The sequence below is a fragment of the Melopsittacus undulatus genome, unplaced genomic scaffold (genome assembly GCF_012275295.1).
Source record: "Melopsittacus undulatus isolate bMelUnd1 unplaced genomic scaffold, bMelUnd1.mat.Z mat_scaffold_95_arrow_ctg1, whole genome shotgun sequence".
Classification (NCBI taxonomy): domain Eukaryota; kingdom Metazoa; phylum Chordata; class Aves; order Psittaciformes; family Psittaculidae; genus Melopsittacus; species Melopsittacus undulatus.
Genome location: NW_022994733.1, coordinates 111,942 through 125,163, shown reverse-complemented (window position 1 = coordinate 125,163; position 13,222 = coordinate 111,942). Strand labels below are relative to the sequence as shown.

At 48.2% G+C, this 13,222-nt stretch overlaps 1 long non-coding RNA gene across 1 annotated transcript; it reads left to right on the top strand.

The window, feature by feature from the left end:
* Positions 1–228: 228 nt before the first annotated feature.
* On the top strand, positions 229–2,376 carry LOC117438963 (uncharacterized). The gene is made up of 3 exons (XR_004551113.1): positions 229–1,510; positions 2,158–2,218; positions 2,344–2,376. It is a non-coding gene; the product is annotated as an uncharacterized lncRNA (long non-coding RNA).
* Positions 2,377–13,222: the final 10,846 nt, after the last annotated feature.

The following is a 13,222-nucleotide window of genomic DNA, read 5'->3' as shown; positions in this document are numbered from 1 at the left end:
CGATTTCCTGGGCATCTGGCAGTGATCTTATCAGTGTCTGTTGGCTGTTCTTTAAATTGGACTTAACATAAATAAACAATACCCTAGTCTATAGTTTCTCACAGAAGATCAAAAAAGAAGAGGCTGCGTGTCAAGAGAAGAGGCGGCGTGTGGAATGGCGAGGCGAGGAGCGGTGTCGGGCAGAAGAGGGGGCACGAGAAAGGCACCCTGGGCAAAGGGAATCCCTGTGGGCACAGGGCGAGGTCACGTAAGAGCATGATGGCACCTCTGGGGGGCCCTGAGGAACGTTGTGTGCTGGGTGACCTTCCTGTAAGCAGGGCTCAGGTCTTTGCTACTGTTGGTTTTGGCCTTTGGCCGTCTTGCTCCTTTGGCTGCCCGGAGAGCGTGGCAACCCTGTAAGGAGGGTGAGAGCCAGCGTTTCCGCACCCTAGGGGGAAATAGAGCTCTCTTGGACCCCCAGGCCACCCTGTAAGCAGGGGAGGGCCATTTCCCTGCCCCTCTCCTCTGCCCCAGCAGCTCTCTGCCTGCTGGTGGCCTACCCAGCCTGACCCCCTGTTGTCAGGGCGTGTCACAGCATTTGGCCTTTGGCCTGTTGAAGCTCTCTGGCTTCCATGCAGCCCTGGGCATGGTCTGAGGCTCTCCTCTCTTGCTTGGTGAGTAGGGTGACTCCCCGGACAGTGGCTGCACAGAGACCGTCTCCCTTTTTGGGACGTTTTGTTTTGTGTTTGTCTTGTCCTTGTCTATCAATGTGAGGGAGTGAGTGAGCTTGTCCTTTAGGCGCCTGTTAAAATTGCTGCAGCTTAGCTTAAGCCTCCCTGGAAGGAGAGCAGGTCTCTGTGCAGTAACAGGGGGGTCTTCCCTAAGTCCACGAGCGGAGGGATGGTCTGGACTCGCCCCTTCTTTCCAAAGACGGCGCCAAGCCACTTAGTCGTGGTGCAGGCAATGCGACCTGCCTGTAGTCAGGATCTGGGTCTCTGCCTGCATGGCTGCCTGTGCTGCTGGTGACCTGGCAGTGTGACCCCCTGTTGTCAGGGCGTGTCACAGTATTTTCCCCTTTGTGCCTGGAAGCCGGAGAGCTTCAATACGCCGTCACCCTAATGAGAACAAACCAGACCTTGTCAAGCCCCAGTCCCTTCCCTCTGTACCACTGACCTGGAGCCTAGTGAGAATGCACGTACAGTTTAGAGTGAGCTACTGCGTGGGGCATGGAAGGGCTAAAGGCATGAAGTGGTAAGGCATGAAGTGGTAATGGAAGGGCTAAAGGCATGAAGTGGTAATGGAAGGGCTAAAGGCATGAAGCAGATTTGGGATTGGAGCACTGTGTTTCCAGCTTTGACATCAGTTTTCTGTTTTACTTCAGTGCAACTATTTTAGTAATTTTTTTTTTTATTAATTCCTGTCCTTCACCTCCTGGGGAGTTTACTTACTGGATGCACTTCCTGGCCTTGTGTTTGACGCAGCAAAAGAAGATGTGGCACTGCGGACGAGCATACCGAGGAAGCTGCTTCTGGTAAGTAGGTGGAAGTAGAGAGAATAACAGTGCATTCAGCTGGAACTTCAGCACTGAGGCAAGCATGTATCTTGCTGATCTGCTTTGAAAGCTCAGGGCAAAGGCACTACCTTGTCCAGCAGCACAATCACTTCTTTTGAAGTCATTGACTCTTCAGAGGTTTGCTCCATCTGAAGCATTGTCTGCTTTTTTGCACTGCCTTTCTTTGGTATCACAGTGTCCTTGGATAGGTTGCTTCCTTATAAATGTAATGGTGTTTGCTTTGGAACAGTCAGACAAGCTTAGCTCCTGTTGGGCCAAGCTCTTGAATCTTTAAAAGTCAGCTAAGCTGTAAATTGTTCTGCGATTTCCTTGCGATAGTCTGGTTGTGCTGCCGGTCAGCACACAGAAAGAACAGGTCCCTTTTTCAGCTACACTAGCAAGTCTTTTAGCACAGCAGGGAGCTGTGGAGCAGGAGAAAATGAACGTCGGGTTTGGTGCGTGAATAGCTCTTGGGGAATGGGTAGAAGAAAGGGTTGTGTTGGGAGTAAATGTTAGGCTCTGCAAAGCTGAGGAATGTCCAGGTTTTTGCTGCGATACTGAACCTCTTTCTCTTTAGGCTAATCTATTTAGCTTGAATTCATGTGGGTAACTCTGTGCATGTTTAGCAGGTGGATGTAGCTGACTCAAGGGGAAAGCTGAGCAACCTTGGATACTGAGCTCTAATTGGTGAGTCTAGAGGTTACTACTGTTTACAAAGCTAACGTTTATAACTTGTTTGTCCTTGTATTTGTAAAATTGCATTTGTGTATTTTGTAATACTGTATTTGTAAAAACACCGTGGGAAACTACAGCCTTGGCAGAGATCATTTTCTGCACGAAAACATGGGAAATTACAGAAGCATAACAAGACAATTGACCTTGCTTATGCCTGCCAAGAATCTTCTTATTGTCCAGTAACAAGGCTCAGGGTATTGGGATCGCTCACTGCGTGGCCTTGGCTCTGCAACAATTGCACGAGTGCGGACTTGTAGAAATGCTTTTTGTTGTGTTAATAAAAAAATGGAGAGGGTGAGGGTGGATGAGAGGGACTATTGATTTTGTACTTGTATGGGTTGTTTCTGTACCTCTATGATGTTTTCCTCCCTGACTGTAACTTGTTAGAATAGTTGCCTTAACTGAAAAAGGAGAGGGTGAGGCTGGATGGGAGGGACTATTGATCTTGTATGGTGCCGCGGCCAGGTGGAGGGGAGAAAACACTGATACGATGTAGGTTCACAAAATGCTCCGTTTATTGATTACAAAGCTGCTCTTAATATACTGTCTTACACGCGATCACGCATTACTTGATTGGCTGCTTCACTTTGCCCACGAGGGATACACGCTCCCCTTTACCTCTCCTGATTGGTTTCACACCTTCGCTTCAGCTTAGCGTTACATCATGCTTCTGCAATTACTGGCATCCTGTTATGGCATTCCTGTTTTGCTGATCTTGACACTTCTTCTTCTTTTAACCTGGGGTCATAAGTTCACTTTCTCACAGCTTGCTGTAGGCCTGTTCAAGCGCCCATGCTCGACCCCCAACAGTATGGGTTGTTTCTGTACCACTATGATGTTTTTCTCCCAGAATATAACTTGTTGTACTTGTTGTCTGAACTGAAAAAGGAGAGGGTGAGGGTGGATGGGACTGGCCATTGATGTTGTACTTGTATGGGTTGTTTCTGTACCCCTATGATGTTTTCCTGCCTGATTATAACTTGTTATAATTGTTGCCTTAAAAAGGGAGAGGGTGAGGGTGGATGGGATGGACTATTGATCTTGTATGGGTTGTTTCTGTACCCCTATGATGTTTTCCTTCCTGACTGTAACTTGTTATGATTGTTGTGTTAATTGAAAAAGAGGGTGAGGGTGGATGGGATGGACTATTAATCTTGTATGGATTGTTTCTGTACCACTATGATGTTTTTCTCCCTGAATATAACTTGTTATAATTGTTGTGTTAATTGAAAAAGCAGAGGGTGAGGGTGGATGGGAGGGACTATTGATCTTGTACTTGTATTGGTTGCTTCTGTACCCCTATGATTTTTTCCTCCCTGACTGTAACTTGTTGTAATTGTTGTGTTAATTGAAAAAGGAGAGGGTGAGGGTGGATGGGATGGACTATTGATCTTGTACTTGTATTGGTTGTTCCTGTACCCCTATGATTTTTTCCTCCCTGACTGTAAGTTGTTGTAATTGTTGCCTTAACTGAAAAAGCAGAGGGTGGGGGTGGATGGGAGGGGCTATTGATCTTGTACTTGTATGGGTTGTTTCTGTATCCCTATGATGTTTTGGCAGGTAAGTCAATTTTGCAGGTAAGTCAATGCTAGATGATAAATGATAGATGATGATAGATGAGTACATGATCGATGGTAGATGATAGATGATGACAGATGTATACATGATACATGGCAGATGATAGATGGCAGATGAGAAATGATAGATGACGGCAAGGCAAATTAGGCGCTAGGTAGATCTGTCCCGGGTCGCCGCTAGGGCTAGGGTCGTCACTAGGGTTTGGGTGCACTCTTCCTCACATGAGGGCTAGGGTACCCCCTTCCCCACATGAGGGTTGGTTAGGGTGCACTCTTCCCCACATGAGGGCTAGGGTACCCCCTTCCCCACATGAGGGTTGGTTAGGGTGCACTCTTCCCCACATGAGGGCTAGGGTACCCCCTTCCCCACATGAGGGTTGGTTAGGGTGCACTCTTCCCCACATGAGGGCTAGGGTACCCCCTTCCCCACATGAGGGTTGGTTAGGGTACCCCCTTCCCCACATGAGGGGTGGTTAGGGTGCACTCTTCCCCACATGAGGGTTGGTTAGGGTGCACTCTTCCCCACATGAGGGTTGGTTAGGGTGCACTCTTCCCCACATGAGGGTTGGTTAGGGTGCACTCTTCCCCACATGAGGGTTGGTTAGGGTGCACTCTTCCCTACATGAGGGTTGGTTAGGGTGCACTCTTCCCCACATGAGGGCTAGGGTACCCCCTTCCCCACATGAGGGCTGGTTAGGGTACCCCCTTCCCCACATGAGGGCTGGTTAGGGTACCCCCTTCCCCACATGAGGGTTGGTTAGGGTGCACTCACCCCCACATGAGGGCTGGCTAGGGTACCCCCTTCCCCACATGAGGGTTGGTTAGGGTGCACTCTTCCCCACATGAGGGCTGGATAGGGTACCCCCTTCCCCACATGAGGGTTTGTTAGGGTGCACTCTTTCCCACATGAGGGCTGGCTAGGGTACCCCCTTCCCCACATGAGGGTTGGTTAGGGTGCACTCCTCTCCACATGAGGGCTGGCTAGGGTACCCCCTTCCCCACATGAGGGCTGGTTAGGGTACCCCCTTCCCCTCATGAGGGTTGGTTAGGGTGCACTCTTCCCCACATGAGGGTTGGTTAGGGTGCACTCTTCCCCACATGAGGGTTGGTTAGGGTGCACTCTTCCCCACATGAGGGCTGGCTAGGGTACCCCCTTCCCCACATGAGGGTTGGTTAGGGTGCACTCACCCCCACATGAGGGCTGGCTAGGGTACCCCCTTCCCCACATGAGGGTTGGTTAGGGTGCACTCTTCCCCACATGAGCGCTGGCTAGGGTACCCCCTTCCCCACATGAGGGTTGGTTAGGGTGCACTCTTTCCCACATGAGGGCTGGCTAGGGTACCCCTTTCCCCACATGAGGGTTGGTTAGGGTGTACTCTTTCGCACATGAGGGCTAGGGTACCTCCTTTCCCACATGTGGGTTGCTTAGGGTGCACTCTTCCCCACATGAGGGTTGGTTAGGGTGCACTCTTCCCCACCTGAGGGTTGGCTAGGGTACCCCCTTCCCCACATGAGGGTTGGTTAGGGTGCACTCTTCCCCACATGAGGGCTGGTTAGGGTACCCCCTTCCCCACATGAGGGTTGGTTAGGGTGCACTCTTCCCCACATGAGGGCTAGGGTACCCCCTTCCCCACATGAGGGTTGGTTAGGGTGCACTCTTTCCCACATGAGGGCTGGCTAGAGTACCCCCTTCCCCACATGAGGGTTGGTTAGGGTGCACTCTTCCCCACGTGAGGGTTAGGGTACCCTGTTTCCGACTTCAGGGTTAGGGTGCACTCTTTCCGACATAAGGGTTAGGGTACCCGCTTTCCGTCATTAGGGTTAGAGTACCCACTTTCTAACATTTCTCACTGCACTTCTCACTTCATTTCTCACTTCACTTGTCATTTTATCTCTCGCTTCAGTTCTCACTTCATATTAGGGTTAGGGTGCACTCTTCCCGACATTAGGGTTAGGGTACCCACTTTCCCACATGAGGGTTATGGTGAACTCTTCCCGACATTAGGGTTAGGGTACCCACTTTCCGACATTAGGGATCGGGTGCACTCTTCCCGATATTAGGGTGAGGGTACCCACTTTCCGACATTAGGGTTAGGGAACCCACTTTCTGACATTAGGGTTAGGGTGCACTCTTCCCGACGTTTTGTTTAGGAGTAATCGTTAGGGTTAGGGTTAGCAGCAGGGAGAGATGGTGCTGAGAATCATCAGCACACAGTATTTGCGAAGTGACACTGCCGTTGCTGTCACAACTAACTTTTCCACCTACATGAGCCTTTTGAATCGAACCTCTGCTGGAAAGCAGGTCTGCTGCCATGCTGCACACTAGCATCAATGTCAGGACTGTGTTCCACAACCCAGTTGCCTGCACTCAGAGATGTTGCTCGGATCCGTGAATGAACATGTAAGCTTCGAAATAAAGTCATTGCCCTTGATGTCACAATTAATTTTACTAGTAAATGCAGCCCGCGCTGTGGAATCAAATCCTGACCTGCTCTGCACATGTAGAAACGTTTAAACAGTGCTGCACACCTGATATAGCACCAAGGAGAAATGTTGCTGGGAGTAATCAGCACACACTATTTGTAAAACTGACACTATCTTTTCTGTCACAACTAAATTTTACACCTACATGACCCTCTGGATTGAACCTGTGCTGGAAAACAGGTCTGCTAACATGCTGCACAAAAGCATCAATGTCAGAACTCTGCTCCACAGCAGAATTGCCTTCACTCAGAGATGGTGTTGGGGGTCATTAGCACACACCCTTTAGAAAGGTGGCACAGCCTTTCCTGTCACAACTAACTTATACACCTAAATCAGCCTCTGGATCGATCCTGTGCTACACAACCAAATTGCCAGCACTCAGAGATGGTGCTGAGAACCGTCAGTACGCATGTAAGCATCGAAATAATGGCACTGCCCTTGATGCCACAAATAAATTTTAGTACTAAAAGTACATTGAAAAGCAGCCTGGGCTGTGAAATCAAATCCTGACCAGCTCTGCACATGTAAAAACTTTTAAACAGTGCTGCACACCCGACATAGCAGCACGGAGAAATGGTGCTGGGAGTCATTACCACAAACAATTTGCAAAGGTCCCAGTGCCTTTGCTGTCACAACGAACAATAACATGTGGCTCTGGATCGAACCTGTGCTGGAAAACAGGTCTGCTGACATGCTGCAGAAAAGCATCCATGTCAGAACTCTGCTCCACAATCGAATTGCCTGAACACAGAGATGTGGCAGAAAACCGTCGGTATTCATGTAAGCTTAGAAATATAGACACTGCCCTTGATGTCAAAGATAAATTTAACTTCTAAAAGTTCATAGCAAAGAAGCCTGTGCTGTGAAATCAAATCCTGACCGGGTTTACACATGTAAAAACGTTTAAACAGTATTGCACTACCGACATAATAGCACGGAGGGATGGTGCTGGAAGTCATCAGGACACACTATTTGCAAAGATCGCACTGCCTTTCTGTCACAACTAACTTTTACAACTACATGACCCTCTATATCGAACCTGTGCTGGAAAACAGGTCTGCTGACAGGCTCCACACAAGCAGCAATGTCAGAAATCTGCTCCACAACCTAATTGCCAGCTGTTGTGGTTTAAATCAAGTCTCCCTACTCCCGGAGAGTTAGGAAGAAGAATCCAAAGGAATGTAGCCCCCACGGATTGAGATAAAAACGGTTTAAACTAAATCTGCACAGTTCCCCCTCTGTTCCCCTTCCCCCCCCTCTCCTTCCCACTCCCGGAGGGATGGGAAGGAGAGCCGGAGGGATACAACTCCCACGGATCGAGGTAAAATCAGTCCAGCAATCAAGGTATAACAGAAGTAAACTACCGATACCAATAACAAATCAAAGTTAGAGGAGACAAACAGAGAGAGAGAATACGATACCACCCGCCGCCACGAGGCCAGCAGCCGGAACCCCCAGCCGGAAGCCACAGCCCGAGCTTCCCCTTTCCTTCCCGAGCTCAGCCCGGCGTGTTAACTCCTTCCCTCCCAGCTAGCTTCCAGTCCCCTCCCCAAGCAGGACGTGCTGTGGTATGGAATACCTCCCCGACTAGCCCAGACCAGGCGCCCTATCTCTCCCTCCTCACTGGCAGAGCATGAGCTACTGCTGAACCCATGACACCAGCACTCAGAGATGGTGCTGGGAACCGTCAGTACGCATGTAAACTTCGAAATAATGGCACTGCCCTTGATGCCACAAATAAATTTTAGTACTAAATGTTCATAGCAAAGCAGCCTGTGCTGTGAATCCAAAACCTGATCTTGTCTGCACATGTATAAACTTTTAAACAGTGTTGCACACCAGACATACCACCAAGCAGAAATGTTGCTGGGAGTCATCTGCACACACTATTTCCAAAGGCGGCACTGCCTTTCCTGTCACAACTAACTTTTACACAAACATGACCTTCTGGATTGAACCTGTGCTGGAAAACAGGGCTGCTGACAGGCTCCACACACGCAGCAATGTCAGAACTCTGCTCCACAACGGAATTGCCAACACTCTGAAACGGTCCTGGGAACCGTCACCACACATATAAGCTTTGAAATACAGACACTGCGCTTGATGCCACAACTAAATTTTACTACGAAAACTTCATAGCAAAGAAGCCTGTGCTGTGAAATCAAATCCTGACCGGGGCTGCACATGTAAAAACGTTTAAACAGTGTTGCACACTCGACATAATAGCACGGAAAGATGGTGCAGGGAGACATCAGGACACACTGTTTGGAAAGGTCGCAATGCCTTTGCTGTCACAACTAACTTTTACAACTACATGACCCTCTATATCGAACCTGTGCTGGAAAGCAGTCTGCTGACATGCTGCACGCAAATATCTATGTCAAAACTGTGCTCCACAACCCAATTGCCTTCACTCAGAGAATGTGCTGGTGGTCATCAGCACACACCATTTGCAAAGGTGGCACTGCCTTTACTGTCACAACTAACTTTTACAATTACATGTGGCTCTGGATCGAACCTGTGCTGGCAAACAGGGCTGCTGACATGCTGCTGAAAAGCAGCAATGTCAGAACTCTGCTCCACAACCGAACTGCCTGAACACAGAGATGTGGCTGGTAACCGTCAGTACTGATGTAAGCTGTGAAATATAGAAACTGCCCTTGATGCCAAAGATAAATTTTACTACTAAAAGTTCATAGCAAAGAAGCCTGTGCTGTGAAATCAAATCCTGACCGGGTTTACACATGTAAAAACGTTTAAACAGTGTTGCACACTCGACATAATAGCACGGAGGGATGGTGCTGGAAGTCATCAGGACACACTATTTGCAAAGGTCGCACTGTCTTTGCTGTAACAACTAACTTTTACACCTACATGCCCCTCTATATCGAACCTGTGCTGGAAAACAGGTCTGCTGACAGACTCCACACAAGCAGCAATGTTAGAAATCTGCTCCACAACCGAATTGCCAGCACTCAGAGATGGTGCTGGGAACCATCAGTACGCATGTAAGCTTCGTAATAATGGCACTGCCCTTGATGCCACAAATAAATTTTAGTACTAAAAGTTCATTGAAAAGCAGCCTGGGCTGTGAAATCAAATCCTGATCTGGTCTGCCCATGTAAAAACTTTTAAACAGTGTTGCACACCAGACATTCCAACAAACAGAAATGTTGCTGGGAGTCATGTGCTCAAACTATTTCCAAAGGCGGCATTGCCTTTCCTGTCACAACTAATTTTTACACCAGCATGACCTTCTGGATCTAACCTGTGCTGGAAAACAGGTCTGCAGACATGCTGCAGAAAAGCATCGTTTCAGAACTCTGCACCACAACGGAATTGCCAACACTCTGAGACGGTCCTGGGAACCTTCCCTACACATGTAAGCTTTGAAATACAGACACTGCGCTTGATGCCACAACTAAATATTACTTCGAAAACTTCATAGCAAAGAAGCCTGTGCTGTGAAATCAAATCCTGACCGGGGCTGCACATGTAAAAACGTTTAAACAGTGTTGCACTCCCGACATAATAGTGTGTTCTGATGTCTCCCTGCACCATCTTTCCGTGCTGTTTGCAAAGGTCGCACTGCCTTTGTTGCCACAACTTTTACACCTACATGACCCTCTATATCGAACCTGTGCTGGAAAACAGGTCTGCTGACAGGCTCCACAGAAGCAGCAATGTCAGAAATCTGCTCCACAACCGAATTGCCAGCACTCAGAGATGGTGCTGGGAACCGTCAGTACGCATGTAAACTTCGAAATAATGGCACTGCCCTTGATGCCACAAATAAATTTTAGTACTAAATGTTCATAGCAAAGCAGCCTGTGCTGTGAATTCAAAACCTGACCTTGTCTGCACATGTATAAACTTTTAAACAGTGTTGCACACCAGACATACCACCAAGCAGAAATGTTGCTGGGAGTCATCTGCACACACTATTTCCAAAGGCGGCACTGCCTTTCCTGTCACAACTAACTTTTACACAAACATGACCTTCTGGATTGAACCTGTGCTGGAAAACAGGGCTGCTGACATGCTGCACGTAAGCATCCATGTCAGAACTCTGCTCCGCAACCCAATTGCCTTCACTCAGAGAATGTGCTGGGGGTCATCAGCACACACCATTTGCAAAGGTGGCACTGCATTTCCTGTCAGAACTAACTTTTACAATTACATGTGGCTCCGGATTGAACCTGTGCTGGAAAACTGGTCTGCTGACAGGCTCCACACACGCAGCAATGTCAGAACTCTGCTCCACAACGGAATTGCCAACACTCTGAAACGGTCCTGGGAACCGTCACCACACATATAAGCTTTGAAATACAGACACTGCGCTTGATGCCACAACTAAATTTTACTACGAAAACTTCATAGCAAAGAAGCCTGTGCTGTGAAATCAAATCCTGACCGGGGCTGCACATGTAAAAACGTTTAAACAGTGTTGAACACCCGACATAATAGCACGGAGGGATAGTGCTGGAAGTTATCAGGACACACTATTTGCAAAGGTCGCCCTGACTTTGCTGTCACAACTAATTTTACACCTACATTACCCACTATATTGGACCTGTGCTGGAAAACAAGTCTGCTGACAGTGGAAATAGTATGAGCAGATGACTCCCAGCAACATTTCTGCTTGGTGGTATGTCTGGTGTGCAACACTGTTTAAAAGTTTATACATGTGCAGACAAGGTCAGGTTTTGGATTCACAGCACAGGCTGCTTTGCTATGAACATTTAGTACTAAAATTTATTTGTGGCATCAAGGGCAGTGCCATTATTTCGAAGTTTACATGCGTACTGACGGTTCCCAGCACCATCTCTGAGTGCTGGTGTCATGGGTTCAGCAGTAGCTCATGCTCTGCCAGTGAGGAGGGAGAGATAGGGCGCCTGGTCTGGGCTAGTCGGGGAGGTATTCCATACCACAGCACGTCCTGCTTGGGGAGGGGACTGGAAGCTAGCTGGGAGGGAAGGAGTTAACACGCCGGGCTGAGCTCGGGAAGGAAAGGGGAAGCTCGGGCTGTGGCTTCCGGCTGGGGGGTTCCGGCTGCTGGCCTCGTGGCGGCGGGTGGTATCGTATTCTCTCTCTCTGTTTGTCTCCTCTAACTTTGATTTGTTATTGGTATCGGTAGTTTACTTCTGTTATACCTTGATTGCTGGACTGATTTTACCTCGATCCGTGGGAGTTGTATCCCTCCGGCTCTCCTTCCCATCCCTCCGGGAGTGGGAAGGAGAGGGGGGGGAAGGGGAACAGAGGGGGAACTGTGCAGATTTAGTTTAAACCGTTTTTATCTCAATCCGTGGGGGCTACATTCCTTTGGATTCTTCTTCCTAACTCTCCGGGAGTAGGGAGACTTGATTTAAACCACAACAGCTGGCAATTAGGTTGTGGAGCAGATTTCTGACATTGCTGCTTGTGTGGAGCCTGTCAGCAGACCTGTTTTCCAGCACAGGTTCGATATAGAGGGTCATGTAGTTGTAAAAGTTAGTTGTGACAGAAAGGCAGTGCGATCTTTGCAAATAGTGTGTCCTGATGACTTCCAGCACCATCCCTCCGTGCTATTATGTCGGTAGTGCAATACTGTTTAAACGTTTTTACATGTGTAAACCCGGTCAGGATTTGATTTCACAGCACAGGCTTCTTTGCTATGAACTTTTAGAAGTTAAATTTATCTTTGACATCAAGGGCAGTGTCTATATTTCTAAGCTTACATGAATACCGACGGTTTTCTGCCACATCTCTGTGTTCAGGCAATTCGATTGTGGAGCAGAGTTCTGACATGGATGCTTTTCTGCAGCATGTCAGCAGACCTGTTTTCCAGCACAGGTTCGATCCAGAGCCACATGTTATTGTTCGTTGTGACAGCAAAGGCACTGGGACCTTTGCAAATTGTTTGTGGTAATGACTCCCAGCACCATTTCTCCGTGCTGCTATGTCGGGTGTGCAGCACTGTTTAAAAGTTTTTACATGTGCAGAGCTGGTCAGGATTTGATTTCACAGCCCAGGCTGCTTTTCAATGTACTTTTAGTACTAAAATTTATTTGTGGCATCAAGGGCAGTGCCATTATTTCGATGCTTACATGCGTACTGACGGTTCTCAGCACCATCTCTGAGTGCTGGCAATTTGGTTGTGTAGCACAGGATCGATCCAGAGGCTGATTTAGGTGTATAAGTTAGTTGTGACAGGAAAGGCTGTGCCACCTTTCTAAAGGGTGTGTGCTAATGACCCCCAACACCATCTCTGAGTGAAGGCAATTCTGCTGTGGAGCAGAGTTCTGACATTGATGCTTTTGTGCAGCATGTTAGCAGACCTGTTTTCCAGCACAGGTTCAATCCAGAGGGTCATGTAGGTGTAAAATTTAGTTGTGACAGAAAAGACAGTGTCAGTTTTACAAATAGTGTGTGCTGATTACTCCCAGCAACATTTCTCCTTGGTGCTATATCAGGTGTGCAGCACTGTTTAAACGTTTCTACATGTGCAGAGCAGGTCAGGATTTGATTCCACAGCGCGGGCTGCATTTACTAGTAAAATTAATTGTGACATCAAGGGCAATGACTTTATTTCGAAGCTTACATGTTCATTCACGGATCCGAGCAACATCTTTGAGTGCAGGCAACTGGGTTGTGGAACACAGTCCTGACATTGATGCTAGTGTGCAGCATGGCAGCAGACCTGCTTTCCAGCAGAGGTTCGATTCAAAAGGCTCATGTAGGTGGAAAAGTTAGTTGTGACAGCAAAGGCAGTGTCACTTTGCAAATACTGTGTGCTGATGATTCTCAGCACCATCTCTCCCTGCTGCTAACCCTAACCCTAACGATTACTCCTAAACATAATGTCGAGAAGAGTGCACCCTAACCCTAATGTCGGAAAGTGGGTTCCCTAACCCTA